We start from the raw sequence: 22,296 nt of genomic DNA, 5'->3' as shown, positions 1-22,296 counted from the left end.
TTTGCTTCCGCATTCAGTAAAAAGTTTGTAAGGGACTAGACACTGCCCTTGTCCTAACAAGTGGTAAGACCTTCCCAATGACCACAACATATACTGATGTCCATCCTCAAATTCGAAAGTTTAATGGTAAGGATTTCCACCCATGGCAGGTACTTATAAAATACAAAATGATGGAGAGAGGGTATTGGCCTCTCATTCAAGGCAGTAGAGTTGTAAACTCTGCAAATATGATTGATATAGAGGATGACCAACGTGCTCAAGCAATCATAATGCTACGCTTAGATGAATCCCTGATTCATCATGTTGATCAACTAAACACTGCTAAAGAAAAATGGGATGAGCTTGAAAAGCTCTATGGAGCCAGTGGCAAAAATATTAAAGTCTTTCTTAAAATTTAATTCTTTAGCTTGGAATATCATTCAGGAGAAGATTTGGGAAAATTCATTTCTCATATGAAGGGACTTATGGCACAGCTTGCTTTTGTACAAGCTCCAATACATGAAGAAGATGCTATTGCTATTCTCCTAAAAGCTGTAAAACATGTGTTTCCTACTCTTGTAACCACTCTCACAAACATTCCAGATCCTACTTTGGCAAGTACCATTCAATCCTATTTGGATGAAGAAAAGAGAAACCACAAAGAAAGCAGCAATAGTCAGGCAACTTCAAATTCCCGTGAACAAGTATTGGTTCATACAATTCTCACTAAATGTTCTTTCTGTAAGAAAAAAAGGACATCTTGTAAACAACTGCTGGAAGAAGTATCCCGAGAAGATGAAATGTAACAAATGCAAGAAGATAGGGCATATCACTAGTAAATGCCCCAACACTCCTGAAATACCCAAAGAATTGGTGGCCAACTATGTCTCCAATTCATTTGAAGATTGACTATTTTGACTATTTAAATCATCTACCTAAAACAACCTTGTAAGCCTGATTTATAAAGGCATCCCAAAAAGGGAGGGAATCTCTTACATGCCTTGTAATCCAATGCCACCCTGGCATTGAGGGGGGGTGTTAGAAGACCGGCATAGAAACCCACTGTAAGCAAGGGAGTATAAGGGAAGATGAGTGTGAATAGCCCTAGGGGCAGGGGAAACCCTAACCCTAGCTGGCAAGCGCTATATAAACAGCCTATGGGTCACTATCATGTGTGAGAGAGTGTATCCAAGTTGTACTCTAAGAAACTTAGTAAGCAAGATTTCATTCTTGTACTTTGAGCTCTCTTCTCCCTCTTGTACATACATTCTACTGCTGCAAACTCTGATTCTCAACATAAAACAGCGTAAATCAAGATCATTTATAACTTAGACTCTAGGTCAACGCTCTTGTTGTTTGTGCCCTTTGAACGATCTTCTTGTTGTCCATCGTGATTTGAGAAAAGTTATCGGCCAACTGGGACCACCAATCCGTAGGACGGACTCATGGCCCATCCTCTGCACTTTCCTCAGGTTGTTTTAGCTATTTAATTACCTAACACATTTAGTTGGACATGTATCAATCAACTTCCTTAATTAACCCATTAAGCACTAGTTCCTTTACGTAATCATAGCACTTGACAAAGAAAAACAATGTCAAAAAAGTTCATTTTAAACAGGTAATCATATTTATCTTTGAAATACATAAATTCCAGCCCGTAGGCTTATCCACAATCTGCCCGAAGGCTATCCAACAATCCACAGGGATCACTAATCCAAGATTCCACCCATAGACTAGTATGCGGACCTCGAGATCCAATCCCAAGTCACGTTAGCCTCTTGTGCAGGGCCCAGAGGAAGGCCAAGGATTTACGGCTAGAGCCCCCCATGGCACTCAAGCGTCCTCTTGCTCCAAGTAGCGCTTAATGGAGAGACCTCTCGCGGCAGGTTCAGTCCACCTTTCGGACGTGGTTAACAACCCCCTTGGTTAGGGTCAGGCAGGCAATTGGGGATAACTAAAGCTGCCTCTCCCTTCAGGCCTTCATCCTGAAGCATTAGATGTCCATTTATCCTTTAATTCTTTGATCAAACAAAGCTAAACAATGCTCTTAAATCTATAACAAGCACAATCATTTCCATTGGTTATTATTGTTGGCCAACTGCTAAGGAGTGAATCCTTCTTTCCGAATGCATTTGTAATATTTCCATAGAAAATATTTCTAAACTACATGAAACTCATGCAAGGGAATGCTGGCATTGAATAAACAGACGGTGCGATTATACAAACTCTATTTGGCATAAACATAGGAACCGAATATCCTCGTATGAACCTCCTTTTGGGAGGAGCTCAAGAGGATAAGGATTAATTTATGACAAATAAAAAATCCTAATTATCCAGCCGAAGCTGTGCTGGAGGAGAGGGAATAGACGGGGATGAATAAGTTGTCTTGCTGGAGCTTGTAGGGAGGGAATGGCCATGCACTCGGGCCATGTGGGGGTGGGGAGGTCCCCTCTCTTCACCTATAAAAGAACCTGTGGGAGGGGAGTAATAAGGGAGGAAAGAAAAAAAAGAACAGCCACCATACTGCCGATTGACAAAGAGGAGGAAGGGTGTGAGAAAGGACGATTCGAACAGAGAGGAGGAGACGATAAACAATCTTGCTGCAGTTGAAGGAAGGTTGTGTGATTGCTGTCGCCGTCGGAACCATCAGTTGCTGCCGCTGCCGTCATCGAACCCATCTACCGCCTCCATCCTCTCTCCCCACGTGGCTCCTGACCACAAAAACTTCAAGAAGATTCTTGAAGCTTTTAAGGGGGGGCTCCTCTAAGCCCCCCTTCCCGTGGAACCCCTATAAAGCCCCTTCCCATTGGAACCCTCCAAAAACCCAATTTCCTCCCTCGTGCCCCCCCGGTGTTTGACCTTTAAAGCCCCCTTTTATACCCGTGCTTAAACCTCGTTCCCATTCCCTTGGAACCATTATCACCTTTTTCCCCCGTGCCATAAGCCCTTTCACCCTTCACCTTTCCCCTTTTACCCTTTCACCCCCGGGTTTTAAACCCCTAAGCCTTTTCACCACGTGTCCTAAAACCCCTCCAAGAATCCCCTTCTTATACCTTTCACTCTCCTGCCCAAAGATCTCCCAAGGCCCCTTCATATGCTTTTGAAACCACACTCACACACACCATTTTCACCGTGTATATACCCTATAGACCCTTTTCTTTAGGCCTTGTAAGCCTTTCCCTCCCAAATGAATTAAGGCCTTAAAGGTCTTATTACCCCCTCCTCATGGTTAATCCCTTGACGAATCCTTGCCTCGAAAAAGAGAAGAAGAGTATTGAAGCAACGGTGGAATTCCAAAAAGGAGTGTAAAGCTGCTTCCACGTTCGAAGGTCTACAACTGCGATGCCTCCTAAAAAAATCCAAGGAGTAGCTGCAGGAGGGTCATCTCCCGGTATCCATGTGGATATCTCACCCCAAACCTAGGTTTTTTTTCCTTCTTAATTTTATATCGGTTTTAATTCAATGTGCAAGATGAATTGTTAGGGATAAGATATATTTTGTCCTATTTATTTACGATGAAGGAATTTAGTTTAATTGAACATGCAAAATAAATAAAGTATAAACATAGTTTTCCTTCAAAATAGCATTATGCATTGAGATGAATTATGAGCAAGATTATTTACCCACTAAAGTATATACTTCGGTTAAGTCTAGAAGATATAAAACTGCATCTTGCACTATTAACCCCTATTCTTTTTATAACGAGTCATCATGGAAGGTGCGAATCATGAAAGGTTTCTTACGTTGCTTAAACTCTAGGAAGTTATCATTGCTAACTGCATAACTTAGCAAGGAAAAGATTGCTTATTTGGCATGAGTTTTGTTCGCAAGGATAAAGGAAGATTAATTGAATTTACCTAACCTCAAATCAATAAAGTTTAGGATTGAAAAATCAATGGTCACATAGATAACAAATCGTGCAGAGGTGATCTCGATATTACCTTCTAAAAGTTAACCAGATTAATATAAACTTAGAAATACCTATGCTGCGAAATATTCATTGGGAATGATTTAAAATTCAAGAAACGTTTATACCTTAAATACTTGCCCACATTCCCTGATTGTGGGGTCAGTAAATCGTAAACGTAATAGAACTAGGGTTTATCCTTGAGTTTCTTAAAGGAAATAGTAAAAGCTAGGAAACCCTAGGTCTGACAAATGTCAGCTTAAAGAAACTGAAACGGATTGTTTTGTAACTCCATCATCGCATAGTACGATGCAGGATTTGCACGGCAAGTACGAAGTCATATGGTCTTGCGATTGATTCACAAGAAGAAAGGCTAAATTTCCGCAACAAGGATGGCGGATCCTTACGCAAGTTATCTTGAAAAACGATGTATACTTTGATATCCTTCTAAGTAAGGAAGGTTAAAAACCGGAAACTGAAGTATCCAATGAACTTTAGGGTTTGACCAAGTTGGGTTAATAGGGTACGCCCTAACCCAGAATATATAAGGGATCTTGCCAAGTTGCAAGACACCCCGAATCGAGTGCTGGATGCATTCAAAAGGAAACATTCCTTCCTTAGCAGTTTGCCAACAACAAAGATCGATCAATGGAAATGTTTGTGCTTGCTAGAGATTTTAGAGCACTGTTTGACTTGTTTGACCAATGAATTATAAAGTAAATAAGTATCTATAGAAGGCTTGAAGGGAGTGGCAGCTTCAGTTACCCCTGACTGCCTGCCTGACCCTAACCAAGGGGGTTGTTGACCGCACTGGGAACGTGGACCGAACCTCGAGAGGTCTCTCCGTTGAGCGCTACTTTGAGCAGGAGGACGCTTGGGTGCGACGGGGGGCTCTGGCCGTAAATCCCTCGCCTTCCAGGTCCTGCACAAGAGGCTAACGTGACTCAGGATTAGATCTCGAGGCCCGTATACTAGTCTATGGGCGGCAACTTGGAATAGTGGTCCTTCTGGATTGCTGGATAGCCTTCAAGCGGATTATGGACAAGCCTACGGGCGGAACTCCTTGTATTTCAAATATAAATATGATGATATGTTAATAAAGAACTTGTCTGTTATTGTTTTTCTATGTCACGTGATAAGATTACGTGAAGGAACTAGTGCTTAACAGATTAATTAAAGAAGCTGATTGTTACATGTCCAATTAATATGTTAGATAATTACATAACTAAAACAAACTGAGGAAAGTGCAGAGGATGGGCCATGGGTCCGTCCTACGGTTGGGTGGTCCCGGTTGGCCGGGAACTTTTCTCAAATCTCAAAGAACAGCGAGATGATTGTCAAAGGACATGAACAACGAAAGCAACGACCTAGAGTTATGTCTTAACCAGTTTACTTTGTTTTAGGGGAACGGAATGTGACTATGCCTTATGGCAGAGAGGTTGAGCTTTGCATCCCTCTCGTTTCCCATTCTCCTTGAACCAAGTGCAGCGTGAATCCGCTTCGGACCTGATGTTTCTGTGTAAAGTAGTTCGCTTGGGTCTGATGCTAGTTGCCGTTAGCAAATGACCCATCAGAAAAACCCTAATTCTAGTCGATCCTAAGTGGCAACGGCCATAATACTTCCGCTAAGTGGCAGATGCGGAAAGCCCTAGATCGCAAATCCTGTAACATTCCATGGGAGTGCCGCGCAAAGCTTTCTAGACATCCTTTCTGATGGACTGCTAAGATGTGTCCTGGATGATACTAGTGGACACGTTATAGCATCCAGCACTCGATCCGGGATTAATTTTGACTTAGCAAGATCCCCTATATCCTAGGTTAGGGCATACCCTATTAACCTGACTTGATTAATTCCTTAAGTTCATATGTTATTCCAATTTATTGGTTGGTCCTTTGCTTCCAAGCAATTATCTTTACCCCAAAAAGATACTATATTAGGATGATTATTCATCCTCTTGCAAGATAACTTGCGTAAGAATCTGCCAACCTCATTCCGAGGAATTCGCCATTCCCTTGTGTTCCAATCACAAGATCATGTGACTCTGCAACTTGTTGCACAAGTGTCGCATCAAACTATGGGACTATTCTATCCATCAACAATGTCTTCTAATCACGGTGTCATGATTAGATACAACAATCCATTCTTGAATGCATTAGGCCGACATTGTTGGTCCTAGGGTTCCGAATTTCATCTTTTTTTAGCGAGAGATTCTTAGGAAAAAACCCTAGATCTTTTTTCACAAGTATGTCCTACTATCCCTACATTCCATGAATGTGGGCAAGTATCTAGGGTAGAGGAGTTTCAGTTTTGGCAATACGTGTGACTAACTAAATGTCTTCACCGTGCTAACCCTAGTCAGGTCCTTGGGATACGTTACATTGAATTAATCCTTTTCTAAACGAGTTCTCCACGATTTTAGGTGTTTAGATTTATGCAAATTTAACCACTCTATTCTTGAAGATAATTATGCTATCATTTCCATAACCACACGACTCATTGTCTATGAGTTAGTTGATTTTTAAACCCTAACTTTTTGGTTTAAGATCAAGCATAGGTTAGGTTATAGCCTAATTCCAATGAATCATCCTATAACTTGGAACAAGATTCATGCTAAAACATGCAGCCTTTTACTACTTTCATTTCCGAATGAATTTGTGGTATCCTGAACTTACACACCCTTTCGTAGGTTTAAGTTTTTCTTTTAGACCGCTTGCCTAGAGTTAAATCTTCTTCATGCAACCCTAGCAATTTCCTACGGTTGCTATCAACTTTCTTTAGGAATCATTTCGAAAAAGATATTCAATAATGCAATATGAGGTTTATTCCTTTCATGCTTAATCGGAGTGTACTTTCATAATTCCATTTTGTAAATATGGACATTAATCTAATTTCAATTCATTGCAATGCACAAAAACTAATTGCTAGAAATGCATATTAATCTTCTTCTTACTTTATTTTGTTCGTTTTATTGAAAATACTAATGGCCTAACTCTTCTATCATGAGCTAATTATTTTAAATTAACCAAAGTATTTAAGACGAAAAATGTATCCTATCTCCAAAAATCATCCACGCACGATTGAATTTTAACGACGTAAAATAAAAATTAGGAAGAAAACCCTGGACTTGTGGTGAAATGTTAACGTGGATGTTAGGAGACGATCCTCTTGCGGTTGCGCCTTGTGCTTTCTTACGAGCCATTGCGAATTCAGCCTTTTCACCTTGGGCGCAGAGTTACGATCTTGTTCGCCTCCTTCCTATGCGAACTCCCTTTGTGAATTGGCTTTAGAAGGCCTTAAAACCGGCTAGGGGAGGAAAAATCCACAAGAAGGCTTTGAGGACTTGTGGGGAAACCTTACGGGAAGGGGATTAGGTGGAATTTGCACGGAATTGGGTGGAAACATTTCAGAGGTCAGGGGGTATAAGAACCATGATAGGGCTTTTGGGAAAGGCCCACAAGAAAGGATTAAGGGCTTTGGATTGCGGGGGTGGGGTAAACCCATGATGAGGGTTTTAAATCCCGGGTAGGGGGATTCACTTTAAAAGGCCTTTTGAAGACCCACAAAACAAAGGGGGAAAAAGGTGTAGAAGACCCTTTTGAATATACGGGATTGTGTGTGGGGGAAAAGGGGCTTAAAGAGGCCTTAGTAGGGGATTTGTGTGTGTGGGGGAAAAGGGGCTAAAAGAGGCCTTAGGAGGGGATTTGTGTGTGGGGGAAAAAGGGGCTTAAAGAGGTATTCGGAGGGGATTTGTGGGGGGAGAAAGGGTGTAAAAGACCCTTAGGAGGGAATTTTGGGGGGGGGGGGGGGTAGTCTTAAAGAGCCACAAGAAGGGGGGGCTTCTTAGGAGGCTTTTAGAAGCTTTCTAAGAAGAACGTGGAACCCCCACGTGGCAGGAGAAAGGCGGCAAATGGTGACGTGTTTTCTGTGGCGGCGACGTGGTAGTAGAATGGACTGCACGGTAGTTGGCTTCGATGGCAGTGTCAGAAATCTCCTCCTCTTGACCACAGTCAAATGATGTTCTCCCCTTGCTTCACGGTAGCCCTCCAACTCACTCCACACCCACACTCTCCCTCACGGTTGTTGTCCCTCAGCCGTAGTGTAAAAATATTCTCCATCTCTCTCACCACTATGGCAGCAACAATGTATCTGCCTCCCCTCGATAGTCGTGTCCCATGGTTTTTATAGCTAAGGGAGGGATTTTTCCCGCCCCCACGCGGCCATAATGCATGGCCTCCTACCTTCAGCAAGCTCGAGAAGGAGCTTGCTCATACATGCTATTCCCCTCCCCTCCAGCACGACTGTCGGCTGGGGGGTAAGGGGAAATTTTTAAAAAAATTTGCCATTATCCAATTCAATTATCCTTACGACTTATAGAGGTGGTTCACCCGTGCTTTTGGAAGTTGAGAATACATTCTCTCCCCCTTGCAGGAATCAAGATGTCCTCATCTCGAGATAAACTGGGGATATTGATGGTTGAGAGAGCTTTCATTTATCCAAGTGGCATCCTCCTAGGGATAATCTTTCCACTCGAGGAGGCATTCTCTCAAGGTTCTGGATCTCAGTTGTCTCTCCCTAATATCTAAGATCCTATTAGGCCTTAGTTCAAGGACTCCTTGAATAGGCATTACAACTTGCTGGTCATCAAGTACATGGTTAGGATTAGATACATACTTCTTCAATAGGCTGATATGGAATACATTATGAACCTTTAGGTTCTCAAGGAGTTGCAGTCTATAAGCATTAGGTCCTAGTCACTTAAGGATCTTGTATGGTCCACAATACCTTGGACTTAGCTTTTTGCAATCTCCTAAGGATAGAGAACTCTTCTTTGGACGTATGCGAATGAAGACCATATCTCCTTCTTTGAAGATTCTATCTTGACTCTTCAAATCCGCGTATACTTTCTGTCTATTCTTGGCGGCTTGGATGTCATGTCTTATTGAGTTTATTTGGTCATCCATCTTTTCTAACATCTGCCTTGAAGCTTCAACCCTGAAGGTTGGATCTGACAAGTTTAGGGGACTTCGACAGTCATGACCATACAATGCTTGGAAAGGGGTCATCTGAATCCTTGGTTGGTAAGAAGCATTGTTAGCAAATTCAACCAAAGGTAAGTATCGAATCCACCTTTTTGGCTCACGATAGGAGTGTGCTCTAAGCATATCCTCGATAACTTGATTGACTTGCTCTGTTTGGCGATCTGTTTGGGGATGGTAAGCTGTGCTAAAACATAGTTGAGTCCCAATGGCTTCAAAGATAGCTCTCCAGAAGTGTGATGTGAAGAGAGAGTCATGATCACTAATGATTCTTCTAGGTAGCCCATGTAGCTTGAATATCTCCTTGATAAACAACCTTGCAATTTCTGAAGCTTTATAGTTTGTCTTTATTGGAATAAGGTGTGCAACCTTAGTCAGTATGTCAACCACAACCATGATGGAGTTGTATCCTCCCTAAACTTGGGGTAGGCCAACAACAAAGTCCATAATGAGAAATTCCCATTTCATTTGGGGAATGTCAAGCGGTTGGAACTTCCCTGGCATTTTGACATGTTCGGCTTTGATACATTGACAAGACAAACACTTAGTGACATATTTGAGAACGTGACCTTTAAGCCTCTACCAATGGTAGCTCTTCCTAACTGCATTGAGAGTCTTGGCATAGCCAAGATGTCTTGAGAAAGCGGAATCATGAACTTCCTACAATATCTTTTGCTTAAGTGATTGGCTTGCCGGTATGCATAGCCTCATTCTATAGCAGACAAGTCCACTATTGATGACAGAGAATTCATGATACTTAGCCTATAGCTTTTGATCCAGATCCTTGATAGAGATCTCCCTTAGCATCTTTTGATAGGCCGGATCATGACATGCTTCCTCTCCAGCTAACTCAAGTATTGGATTGTTTGGCATAGATACCTTTGTAGCTAGAGATCTAGCTGTTGATGGATTTTGCAACATTAGAGAATTAAGGAATGCCTTGCGACTGAGTGCATCGGCAACTACATTCTCTTTTCCTGGTCAATAGTTGATTTCAAAGTCATACTCTTCCAGCACTTCAATCCATCGACGTTGCCTCATGTTGAGCTCATTCTGGGTAAAGATCCACTTGAGACTCTTATGATCAGTCACTAGAGTAAACTTGTTACCCAATAGGTAGTATCTCCAAAGCTTTAGAGCATCGATGACAGTTAACAATTCCAGATCATGGGTAGCATGATTCTTCTCATGACTCTTCAGTTTCCTTGAAGAGTAGGCTACAAGATGGCCTTCTTGCATGAGTACACATCCTAAGGCAAGTGTGCTAGCATCAGTTACTACCTCGAACTCCTTACTGAGGTCTGGAAGCTTTAGGATAGGTGCTAATACCAAACTTTGCTTCAATCTGTCAAAGCTAGTTTGTTTGGGAGTTGACCATGCAATGGATGTTTGCTTCTTCAGTAAGTCTGTCAGAGGTGTTGCAATCAAAGCATAGTACTTGATGAAGACCCTATACCATTCTATCAATCCAAGAAAACTGCATATTTCTTTAAGAGTTGTTGGTATTGGCCATTCTAGCATGTCCCTGACCTTGGCTGGGTCCACTAAGATTCCTTTCGCTTATACGATGAATCCCAGGTATTCAATCTGACGCTTGAGGAATGCATATTTCTTCATCTTATCATACAGCTTATGTGACCTCATTGTCTCAAGGACAATCCAAAGTTGGGTCTCATGATCTTCCTCCTATTTGGAATAGACTAAAGTGTCGTCGAAGAAGACGAGCACGAAGTCATCAAGATATGGCCTGAAGATATCCTGCATTAACCTGTTGAAGGTGATAGGCGCATTTGTAAGCCCGAATGACATAACTAGGAACTCAAAGTGCCCATATCTTGTGTTGAAGGCCATCTTTGGAATATCTTCGTCCTTGATTCTTATCTGATAGTAGCCAAACCTGAGATTAATCTTGGAGAGGATCTTCGCACCCTGAAGACAATCAAGAAGCTCATCTATTCTATGAATAGGGTACTTATTCTTGATAGTTGATTGATTCAATCCTCTGTAATCAATACATAGTCGAAGTGTTTCATCTTTCATTTTCTGGAACAGTACTGAAGCTCCCCATGGTGAACTGCTAGTATCTTGTGTTGAAGGCCGTCTTTGGAATATCTTCGTCCTTGATTCTTATCTGATAGTAGCCAGACCTGAGATTAATCTTGGAGAGGATCTTTGCACCCTGAAGACAATCAAGAAGCTCATCTATTTTATGAATAGGGTACTTGTTCTTGATAGTTGATTGATTCAATCCTCTGTAATCAATATATAGTCGAAGTGTTCCATCTTTCTTTTTCTGGAATAGTACTGAAGCTCCCCATGGTGAACTGCTAGGATGGATGTAGCCCTCATCTAGAAGTTGCTTGAGTTGTTCCTTCAACTCGATTTCTTCCGGGATAGACATTCTATAAGGTCTCTTTGCAATTGGCGCAGCTCCTCGTACTAGCTTGATCTCATGATCCACTTCTCTTTGAGGCGGGAGTTCAGCCAACTCTTTAGGAAATACATCCGTGTATTTCTTTAGCCAAGAAGGTCCTTCGCTAGAATCCTGCTTTTGATTTGACTTGTTGAGCTTAATCAAGTAAACATGTAGTCCCTTTCTAACTCCCTTTATAATCCAAGATGCTTTGGCCAACTGAATTTTTGGCACTCCAGCCTTACCTTGAGTTGTGACCAAATCCCCTTCAGAGTTTTGAAAGGAAATTTGGCCCTTTCCATAATGACTGTGGGCACCTAGGCTCATCCATTCCGAGTAAACACTCATGGATACCTAGGCTCATGACTCTGAATTTGATCGAAGTCATCTTTTCTCTGAGAAAGAATTCCATCTTAGCAGTTTGCCTGGTACAAGTAGCCTCACGACCATTTGTCGATTCCACAAGCAAAATAGGTGCTTCTACTGTTGCTATTCCTAATCTTTTTACACAAGTTGGTGCCCTAAATGAATGTGTACTACCACAATCAATCAAGGTTTTAAAACCTTTACCTTGGTAGTCCGACGGTGTCTGAATCACCGAGAACTGGCGATTCCGGCCTTTCTTGTGAAGAGCGGTATGGGCTGTCGCCCTTTCAAACTCTGCTTCCATGGTCGGATCTTCTTCTTCTTCACAGATTTGCCTATTGGCAATGCAGTTGGTTCTTCCTCTGCCTTGGGTAGCGGCTCCCTGACCACAGCCAGTTCCTTACAAAAGGTGCTTGGCGATGTCCTCCTCCAAGCTTGGGACATTGCCTCTTCAAATGACCGTGCTCATTGCAGTGGAAACAACGGAGGTTTTGGCCATTGCTTTGAGTAGGAACAAAGTTGTTGACATTGTTACTTCTTGCTTTCTTCCTTTGTCCCTGATTTTGACCTTGAACTCTCTTCATTTGAGGTCTGAATGTTCCTCTGTTCGTGTCATTATAAGACCAAGTTTTGTTACCTCTTGGTCTAGCTTGCACCTCCTGAATTATAGGGGTAGCTCGAATGACTACGTCCTGAAGATTTGATGGACGCATATATTCGAGATGGGTATTTAATGGTGGATTTAAACCAGCACAAAATTTTGACACCTGTTGTGTCATGTCCATCTATGGTGCATACTTAAGAAGTGAGACAAATTTGGAGTAGTATACGTCAAGAGTGATTCCCAGTTGTTTTAGCTCGTAGAACTCATTCATTTTCTTCGTGCGATATGCAGATGGTAAGTATCTTCCCTGCACGGCTTTCTTCAGCTTCTCCCAGGTAACGGATCCTTTCGGGATCCCTTGATCTCTGCACCATTGCTTCCATCAAAGCCTTGCTTCACCGATGAGCTTTAGCTTGGCGAGCATAACCTAGTTGGCGGGTGCAGTCTCGGCTGCTTCAAAGTAATCCTCCATAGATTCAATCCAAATTTTAGCATCTGCTTGGACGGACCTGCCTCTCCGGTCAAATTCGGGCGGCTTAATCTACTTGATAAGAAACTTCTTCTCCTGGATTACAACAGTACTTGATATAGGAGGCGAACTGGGATTTTGTACCTGGGGTTGTGCCTGGATAAAGGTTTCTTAATGTTATTACATAATAATCATTATGATTTATATTTCATCTCCATTTCCGTTATCAAGCAAGCAATCTAACCACTTAACTTTTTATCAATTCTTATGTAGGCATTGATAAAAAGAAGTCTTATTTATATTTATATGGGCATAGCCCTTCCGGAATGCAACATGTCTTGGGATGATAAGCCAACTGTTTACATTTCGTTTGGGGAGAATAATGTTCTATTACATTTATCTACAGGAACTGGATAATAGTATGGTTTCGGGTCATGTATCTTCAGGAATCGGTAAGTAATTGGAAGTTCAGGGTATCCTTTCCTTTGGAACCCATTCTTCTCATAGAGCCCCAACACTCTAATCCTGTCGGCGGGGATTACACAGGTTACTTCCTCATATACATATGAGTTCAACTCAACCCTCCGACCTTGAATATGTAAAGTTGAGTTCATGTGAGCCTCCACAAAAATGAACAGCTTCACGACTTTCAGGTCTTCCAACCATTTGATCATCTTTAGGTTGGTTTGAAGGTATGCAAACTCGTGGGTAGCTATATAGTAGATTCCTGAGATACCCGTCCATCTTTGTTCCATGTACAAAGGCGATGGATTATAGATACGTTCTAGGATGTTCATCATCTCAACCCTTTGTTGATTATCAGGGAATGTATCGCAGTCATAAACAAGACATGGAATACTAAGAACCTGTTCCATGCTTCATAATTCTACAAGATAGCACTGAAAGTAAGGAAATGTTTGCAAGAGCAACATTTACTTTACTTCACCTTATTTGGATTTCATAAAAACAAATCCTTTGTTGGTTCGCTCTGATGACAAATGTAACGTGTCCACTTGTTATCTTCATGACACGTCTTAGAAGTCTATCGGAAAGGATGTCTAGAAAGCTCCCCCCTGCACTCCCATGGAATGTTACGGGGTTTGCGATCAAAGACTTTCCGCGTCTGCCACGTAGTGGAAGTATTCCGGTCGTTTCCGCTTAGGACCACCTGAATTAGGGTTTTTCCTATTGGTCATTTCCTAATGGCAACTAGCATTGAACCCGAGCGAACTACTTTACGCAGAAACGCCAGGTCCAAAGCGGATTCATGCTACACTTGGCTCAAGGAGAATGGAAAACGAGAGGGATGTGAAGCTCAACCTCTCTGCCATAAGGCATAGTCCCATTCCGTTCCCCTAAAATAGCATAAATCGGGATCATTTATAACTTAGACTCTAGGTCAACGCTCTTGTTGTTCGTGTCCTTTGAACGATCTTCCTACTGTCCATCGTGATTTGAGAAAAGTTCCCAGCCAACCGGGACCACCCATCCATAGGACGGACCCATGGCCCATCCTCTCCACTTTCCTCAAGTTGTTTTAGTTATTTAATTACCTAACACATTTCGTTGGACATGTATCAATCAGCTTCCTTAATTAACCTGTTAAGCACTGGTTCCTTTACGTAATCATAGCACTTGACAAAGAAAAACAATGTCAAACAAGTTCCTTTTTAACAGGTAATCATATTTATCTTTGAAATACATAAAGTGGAGCCCGTAGGCTTATCCACAATCCGCTTGAAGGCTATCCAGCAATCCACATGGATCACGAATCCAAGATTCCGCCCATAGACTAGTATGCAGGCCTCGAGATCCAATCTCAAGTCATGTTAGCCGCTTGTGCAAGGCCGGGAGGAAGGCGAGGGATTTATGGCCAAAGCCCCCCCTAGCACCCAAGAGTCTTCCTACTCCAAGTAGCACTTAACGAAGAGACCTCTTGGGGTGGGTTTAGTCCACTTTCTCGGCGCGATTAACAATCCCCTTGGCTAGGGTCAGGTAGGCAGTCGGGGGTAACTGAAGCTGCCTCTCCCTTCATGCCTTCATCCTGAAGCATTAGATGTCCATTTATCCTTAAATTCTTTGATCAAATAAAGCTAAACAGTGCTCTTAAATTTGTAACAAGCACAATCATTTCCATTGGTCATTATTGGTTGGCCAATTGCTAAGGAGTGAATCCTTCTTTCTGAATTCATCCAGCACTCGATCCGGGACTAATTTCGACTTAGCAAGATCCCCTATATCCTGGGTTAGGGCATACCCTATTAACCTGACTTGATCAATACCTTAAGTTCATATGTTATTCCAATTCATTGGTTGGTCCTTTGCTTCCAAGTAATTATCTTTACCCTAGAAAGATACTATATTAGGACGATTATTCATCCTCTTGCAAGATAACTTGCGTAAGAATCTGCCAACCTCATTCCGAGGAATTGGCCATTCCCTTGTGTTCCAATCACAAGATCATGCAACTCTGCAACTTGTTGCACAAGTGAAGCATCAAACTATGGGACTATTCTATCCATCAACAGTGTCTTCTAATCACGGTGTCATGATTAGATACAACAATCCGTTCCTGATTGCATTAGGCCGACATTTTTAGTCCTAGGGTTCCGAGTTTCATCTTTTTTAAGCGAGAGATTATTAGGGAAAAACCCTAGATCTTTTTTCGCAAGTATGTCCTACTGTCCCTACATTCCGTGAATATGGGCAAGTATCTAGGGTAGAGGAGTTTCAGTTTTGGCAATACGTGCGACTAGGTAAATGTCTTCACCATGCTAACCCTAGTCAGTTCCTTGGGATAGGTTGCATTGAATTAACCCTTTTCTAAACAAGTACTCCACGGTTTTAGGTGTTTAGGTTTATGCCAATTTAACCTGTCTATTCTTAAAGATAATTATGCTATCATTTCCATAACCACATTACTCATTGTCTACGCATAAGTTGATTATTAAACCCTAACTTTTTGGTTTAAGATCAAGCATAGGTTAGGTTATAGCCTGATTCCAATTAATCATCCTATAACCTGTGAACAAGATTCATGCTAAAACATGCAGCCTTTTACAACTTTCATTTCCGAACGAATTTGTCGTATCCTGAACTTACACACCCTTTTGTTGGTTTAAGTTTTTTTTTTTAGGCCACTTGCCTAGAGTTAAATCTTCTTCATGCTGTTAGCTATATATAGTCTGTCTATATATAGCGCCCCAGGTCCCCTCTATATATTCCTATCATGTGTGCTCAGTTGACACACTTCTAGGGTTCCACTTTTGGTGTCTTCTATCTCTCTTCTCTCCTCTCTTCTTTTCGTCTCTCGTCTTCCTCGCAGTTTCCAACATGGTATCAGAGCGAGGTTCTACAACATCACAAAGATAAGTTTTCTTTATTGTTTTATTTCTTTGCTCATTAGTAGACCTCTGTTTCATGATATTTTGCCAATTTCGTTGATGGGTCGTGCCACTTTCGATCATGGTAATTGTTTTCAAGCTGAGGTAATAGTTTCTCTACCCACACCATCTGATTGTTCAGATGTTTTATGCCTCATGGTTTGAATCGTGGAAGAGCGAGAGATTGTTAAGATGTTTTATGCCTCATGCTTTGATTACTGGAAGCGAGAGAGAGGACATTCATGGAAGAGAGAGAGAGGACGAGGAAATGATCTCCTGGAACTGGAGAACATTTCCTGCTCCTTGCATTTGGCTTCAAGGAGGACAAGGATTTCTGTGTGCACCCAGTTCCCCTGCCAGTAGGCTCGGTCCCTCTCATCACTAGCATTCAAGTTCTGGGTAGGCTCATCTTGTTTCGCCTGCTCATCACTTTGCTCGGCTGGATGATCAGTGCTCTGTAAGAAAACCTTGGTATCTGCCCTGGTTTCTGGAGCCCGAGCCCTGTCTTCACTCTGGAGGACTTTTCAGGATTACGACTAATTTGCTTGCATGGCACGACAGTTTGAAAAGCATCTCTATTTTCACATCTTATGCCGATTTTAGCCTATTGCTGCGAGGCATAGCTTTAATCCTGCTCCTATTTTTGCCTCTTCTCCTTTTTTGGTGTGTTTTTTGACCTTTCTAGAGCTTTGCTTCCTTGATTGATCTGTGCTTATCAGGCGTGGAGCCTTATTAATGTGCTTGCTTCTGCTCCTATGGCTAAACTGACGAGCAAACTGGACAGTTTCGCCAGTGAAAGGATGGCATCTGAGGTCAGAGGTTCCTTGATAGCATCTGAATGCAGCTGAGCTGGCTCATGCGTTGTCATGCTGGGCATGGCTGTGTCTGTGGTCGTGGCTCCTTCCGGCTAGCCTAATTCGCTGGCGACTCATCCAGCCTATTTCGCCAGCAAAAGGAACAAAGTCCCCCTCACGGCTTCTTTGCGCTGCTGCTCCTTTTACGACCTTAACCTTCAGATGGACGCCTTGTCGCTCGGGGACCGCACGGCCACTCTAACGACCGCGCTGTAGCTTGGCTTCTTTGGCATTGCCTTGAATCACGTCATGGCCAATCACGTCATGGCCAAGGGCTCGATGCATCAGGCGGGTGCCTGCAAAACGATCGCCCTGAACCTCCAGCTGATTCTCGAGCTTGAGTGAGTCAGCCGCTCGGCTGATCAGTTCCATCGTGACGTGCTTTGTGGAAGAGGAGCAGCAGGCGAAGGCAAGGGAGAAGGAGAAGGGCCTAGTGCTTCTTCCATGGCCGCACATGCCCGCCCTTTCTGCAGGCTGTTCGACCAGCTGACTGTGGTGGTGGAGACTTCTATCCAGGCCTCTGCCTTTAACTCCTCTAATCCCGTCATTCGCTCATATGACTTGGTTGTCGTTCGTCCAAATCACTTTGCTTGGCTTCCACCTATGTGTGTGAAGCCCAGGGAGTCTTGGGCATTTCACCTCCATCTATGTGTGCTGCTTGTGTCCTTAACAGATCGTCCATCTTTTTCGTCTTCTTATTATTCAAAATCTTTATTCTCAAAAGCTTTATCCAAAGCTTTACATCAGTGTATCACCAAAGTGATTATAATTATGGTTTTGTCTTTCTACGTATAAACTACCTAGATTCGACAAGATACTCCTTATCAGGCGATAATGTTAATATATCCAGGTTATTGTTAATAAGCTTCAGTATCAATAGCATCGACATTACGAAAAGAACCAATAATAGCAATGTCATGTCTTATGTTATGGATTCTTTGTCATGTCATTGTTTCATAAGTTTCATAGCTTATATTTTATATTTTTCATTCAATCAATGTTATTCAATTATTATTTCATTCAATGCTTTGGTATGTTGGTATTGCAATGCTTCATGATGCTTGCCCTTGTTCATTATTCTATTGATGCTTCATTCCCTACTTTTGGATGTTGATATTGCCGTGCTTCATGACGATCATCCTTCTTCGTTATTCCATTGATGAGCGTCTATATTCTAGTTGATGATACATTGTTTCGTCTAAATTCCAGCTGATGACACATTATTTCGTTTATATTCGTTCCAGCTGATGAGAGTCTATATTCTAGTTGATGACAATTTGTTTTATTTATATTCTGTTCATGGGGCCCCGCATGTGTTATGTTGTCTATAGAGCGGCGTCGCGAACCGTCTCTATAGACCTTGTGTTGTTCTAATGTCACTGTAACGTTTTTCTTTAAGTTTTGATGTGATAGATATACTGCTTACATCCCAAGTTCAGTTGAAGGAATTTCTTGGAGATTTAATCTTTTGCAGTGATGTCGCTTATCCTTATTTTACATGTTGTATATTTAGGAGTGATAAAGCTCTTTTGATGCCTCTGAATAGGCTGTTGTAATTCAAGAGTGATGTAGCTCCTTCTCTGTTGATATTGTAATTCACGAGTGATGTAGCTCCTTTGACGCCTATGAATAGGCTCTTGTAAGTTCAATTTTGTAATTTTATATTTTGAATATTAATATAACAGTAGGCCTATATAGAGCTATGGGTTTTTCCCTTGAGCCCCCAAGGGTTTTTTCATCCATAGTAAGGGACCTTTATTTGAGTGGGGGTGTTAGCTATATATAGTCTGTCTATATATAGCGCCCCAGGTCCCCTCTATATATTTCTATCATGTGTGCTCAGTTGACACACTTCTGGGGTTCCACTTTTGGTGTCTCCTATCTCTCTTCTCTCCTCTCTTCTTTTTGTCTCTCGTCTTCCTCATAGTTTCCAACACATGCAACCCTAGCAATTTCCTACGGTTGCTAGCAATTTTCTTTAGGAATCATTTCGAAAAAGACGTTCAATAATGCAATATGCGGTTTATTCCTTTCATGCTTAATCGTAGTGTACTTTCATAATTCCGTTTTGTAAATATGGACATTAATCTAATTTCAATTCATTGCAATGCACAAAAACTACTTGCTAGAAATGCATTTTAATCTTCTGCTTACTTTATTTTGTTCATTTTATTGAAAATACTAATGGCGGAACTCTTCCGTGGTGAGCTAATTATTTTAAATTAACCAAAGTATTTAAGATGAAAAATGCATTCTATCTCCAAAAATCATCCACGCACGATTGAATTATAACCACGTAAAATAAAAATTAGAAAGAAAAACCTGGACTTGTGGTGAGATGTCCACGTCGATGTTAGGAGACGATCCTCCTGTGGTTGCGCCTTGTGCTTTCTTAGGAGCCATTGCGAATTCAGCCTTTTCGCCTTGGGCGCAAAGTTATGATCTTGTCCGCCTCCTTCGTACGTGAAGTCCCTTTGTGAATTGGCTTTAGAAGGCCTTAAAACCGGCTAGGGGAGGAAAAATCCACAAGAAGGCTTTGAGGACATGTGGGGAAACATTACGGGAAGGGGATTAGGTGGAATTCGCACGGAATTGGGTGGAAAATTTCTGGAGGCCAGGGGGTATAAGAACCATGATAGGGCTTTTGGGAAAGGCCCACAAGAAAGGATTAAGGGCTTTGGATTGCGGGGGTGGGTAAACCCATGAGGAGGGTTTTAAATCTCGGGTAGGTGGAATCACTTTGAAAGGCCTTTTGAAGACCCACAAAACAAAGGGGGAAAAAGGTGTAGAAGACACTTTTGAATATAGGGGATTGTTTGTGGGGGAAAAGGGGCTTAAAGAGGCCTTAGGAGGGGATTTGTGTGTGGGGGGAAAAGGGGTTTAAAGAGGCCTTAGGAGGGGATTTGTGTGTGGGGGAAAAAGGGGCTTAAAGAGGCGTTAGGAGGGGATTTGTGGGAAGAGAAAGGGTGAAATATACCCTTAGGAGGGAATTTGGGGGGTGGGGGTAGTCTTAAAGATCCATAGGAAGGGGGGGCTTCTTAGGAGGCTTTTAGAAGCTTCCTAAGAAGCTTCTGAACAACGTGGAAGCTGCACGTGGGGAGAGAAAGGTGGCAGATGGCGACATGTTTTCTGTGGCAGCGACCTGGTGGCAGAACGGACTGCACGACAGTTGGCTTCGACGGCAGCATTAGAAATATCCTTCTCTCCACGGCAATCGGACAGCGTTCTCCCCTTGCTTCACAGTAGCCCTCCACCTCACTCCAGACCCACACTCTCCCTCACGGCTGCTGTCCCTCAGCCGTAGCGTAACAATCTTCTCCCTCTCTCTCACCACTATGGCAGCAACAGTGTATCCGCCTCCCCTCGACAGTCGTGTCCCATGGTTTTTATAGCTAAGGGAGGGATTCTTCCTGCCCCCACATGGCCATAATGCATGGCCTCCTACCTTCAACAAGCTCCAGCAAGGAGCTTGCTCATACATGCTATTTCCCTCCCCTCCAGCATGACTGTCGGCTGGGGGGTAAGGGGAATTTTTAAGAAAAATGCCATTATGCAATGCAATTATCCTTACGACTTATAGAGGCGGTTCACACGTGCTTTTGGAAGTTCGGAATGTTACATTCTCTCCCCCTTTGAGGAATCGACATGTCCTCATCTCGAGATAAACTGGGGATATTGATGGTTGAGAGGGTTTCATTTATGCAAGTGGCATCCTCCTGGAGATAATCTTTCCACTGGATGAGGCATTCTCTCAAGGTTCTGGATCTCAGTTGTCTCTCCCTAACATCTAAGATCCTGTCAGGCCTTAGTTCAAGGACTCCTTGACTAGGCATTACAACTTGTTGGTCATCAAGTACATGATTAGTATTAGATACATACTTCTTCAATAGGCTGATATGGAATACATTATGAACCTTTAGGTTCTCAAGGAGTTGTAGTCTATAAGCATTAGGTACTAGGCACTTAAGGATCTTGTATGGTCCACAATACCTTGGACTTAGCTTTTTGCATTCTCCTAAGGATAGAGAACTCTTCTTTGGACGTACGCGAATGAAGACCATATCTCCTTCCTCGAATATTCTATCCTGACGCTTCAAATCTGCGTATGCCTTCTGTCTATCCTTGGCGGCTTGGATGTCCTATCTTATTGACTTTAGTTGGTCATCCATCTCTTCCAACATCTTTCTTGAAGCTTCAACCCTCAAGGTTTAGGGGACTTCGACAGTCATGACCATACAATGCTTGGAAAGTGGTGATCTGAATGCTTTGTTGGTAAGAAGCATTGTAGGAAAATTCAAACAAAGGTATGTATTGAATCCACCTTTTTGGCTCACGACAGCAGTGTGCTCTAAGCATATCCTTGATAACTTGATTGACTCGCTCTGTTTGGCCATCCATTTGGGGATAATAAGCTGTGCTAAATCACAGTTGAGTCCCAATGGCTTCGAAGATAGCTCTCCACAAGTGTGATGTGAAGAGAGAGTCACAATCACTAATGATTCTTCTAGGTAGCCCATGTATCTTGAATATCTCATTGATAAACAACCTTGCAATGTCTGAAGCTTTATATTTTGTCTTTACTAGAATAAGGTGTGCAAAGTCAGCATGTCAACCACAACCATGATGGAATTGTATCCTACCTAAACTTGGGGTAGGCCAACAACAAAGTCCATACTGATGAATTCCCATTTCATTTGGGGAATGTCAAGCGGTTGCAACTTCCCTGGCATTTTGACATGTTCGGCTTTGATACGTTGACAAGACAAATACTCGGTGACATATTTGAGAACGTCACCTTTAAACCTCTCTCAATGGTAGCTCTTCCTAACTGCATTGAGAATCTTGGCATAGCCAGGATGTCATGAGAAAGGGGAATCATGAGCTTCCCACAATATCTTCTGCTTAAGTGATTGGCTTGCCGGTATGCATAGCCTCGTTTTATAGTAGACAAGTCCACTATTGACAGAGAATTCATGATACTTAGCCTACAGCTTTTGATCTTGATCCTTGATAGAGATCTCCCTTAGCATCTTTTGATAGGCCGGATCATGGCATGCTTCCTCTCCAGCTAACTCAAGTATTGGATTGTTTGGCATAGATACCTTTATAGCTAGAGATCTAGTTGTTGATGGATTTTGCAAGATTAGAGAATTAAGGAATTCCTTGCAATTGAGTGCATCGGCAACTACATTCTCTTTTCCAAGTCGGTAATTGATTTCAAAGTTATACTCTTCCAGCACTTCAATCCACCGACATTGCCTCATGTTGAGCTCGTTCTGGGTAA

At 42.3% G+C, this 22,296-nt stretch overlaps 1 pseudogene; it reads right to left on the bottom strand.

Annotated features, from left to right (window-relative positions):
* Positions 1-17,035, bottom strand: part of LOC148041221 (transcription factor TGA2-like) — a 36,209-nt pseudogene extending 19,174 nt beyond the window's left edge.
* Positions 17,036-22,296: the final 5,261 nt, after the last annotated feature.

Source organism: Lygodium microphyllum, chromosome 1 (genome assembly GCF_053477565.2).
Source record: "Lygodium microphyllum isolate KBCC chromosome 1, Lygodium_microphyllum_v1.1.10, whole genome shotgun sequence".
Taxonomy (NCBI): Eukaryota; Viridiplantae; Streptophyta; class Polypodiopsida; order Schizaeales; family Lygodiaceae; genus Lygodium; species Lygodium microphyllum.
This window is presented reverse-complemented; position numbering and strand designations above follow the sequence as displayed.